Here is a 1410-nt window from a genome sequence, read left to right as displayed (position 1 = left end):
ATAATATAATATAATGTAAAACCTTACAGGTCAAAACAATTGTTTTATAAATATCCTGACTTATGTTAAATATTTTTAAAACCCTTAAAACTTCAGAAAATTCCTTGGAAGTTATCAGGATACCCTAAAATCCTTAGGATTCTTTAGAAATACCTTTTAAAATTTAGAAATCTATTAAAAATGCACATGCCTAGAAAAATTAATGGAAATAAAAAATATAATTTTTCATTTCGTAAAATCCTATGTTACTTACAGAAGCTTGAAATTTCAGACAGGATATTCGAATCCCGTACACATACTGAATAACCTCGAAAAAACCTTGCCTAAGGTGCAATGCCCAAAGTCAAAAGAAGAGGTGCCCCCCTTTTCCCTTTGAAAGTATTTTGGATAACACAGCATTTTTGTTTTACGAGGGCTCATTAGATCATCCACCTTGCTCGGAATCTGTGTCTTGGTTCTTATATGAAACTGCTGATGCTATTACCGACAGCCTGGTGAGAATGAATATTTTTTTAACATATCCATTAAAATAACTTTAATATTTTATCTAATACGGCTATTTTGTATTCGCGTCTTTTTCCTTTTAGATAGGTGGATTTAGAAAAATAAAGTTGGCCGCACGAGATGTGTCGAATGTTAGACCGCCACAGGCATTAAACAAACGTCGAATCAACAACGTGTATAATCATAAAGGGAACGAGGTGTTGGAAAATTTGATAAACAGTAGACAGTAGCTGTCAGTAATTGAATACGTTCGGGAAAGGTTTTCTGCAGTTTTCCTCTCCCGTGGACAAAAGTTCAAGAAAATGTGAACACATCTAATAAAAGTATGTCTGCAGACGTTATGGGTAGAGAGTATGGGTTTGAACTTATTTTATATGCAAATAATTATAATGTAAATTTAAGTAATAAAATAAAATAAAGTCCTGAGAGAAATAAATTTTTTTCTTGAGTTATGCCGAATATATCTCCACATTATTCAAAATCCACGTTGTAATATTAACGTATATCCCATATGACTAGCAACCCAAAATGCCCAGCCGACTAGGAATTATATTCTTAGTACCGGGCGTTAGTGGAACATTATTCTAGACGATTTGCATGGACTGGTGGTTGTACCATACATATTTGATGTAAGTGTCCAGAATACAGGCATCCCCTCCTCCAGACAAGAAATTTTAAGGGCTTTGTCTGCGTCCTCGCCGAAGGGTTCCTTGCCAAGTTACAGACTTTAAATGGCTTCACTTAGAGTTGGTTTTGTCCTCCAGTAAGCATTTACTCTTTCAAAGTGGAAATAAGTTGTATCGAGAACGGGCTGGTATTGTTCAGTATAAGTTAAGACATCTTCCTGTCCTTTTCACCTCAGTATTTAAAATCTGTTAATTTATTGCTTTGAAGTAAAGCGTTATA

Source organism: Belonocnema kinseyi, chromosome 4, assembly GCF_010883055.1.
Source record: "Belonocnema kinseyi isolate 2016_QV_RU_SX_M_011 chromosome 4, B_treatae_v1, whole genome shotgun sequence".
Lineage (NCBI taxonomy): Eukaryota > Metazoa > Arthropoda > Insecta > Hymenoptera > Cynipidae > Belonocnema > Belonocnema kinseyi.
The sequence above is the reverse complement of the archived record's forward strand: the minus strand, read 5'-3'. Positions refer to the sequence as shown.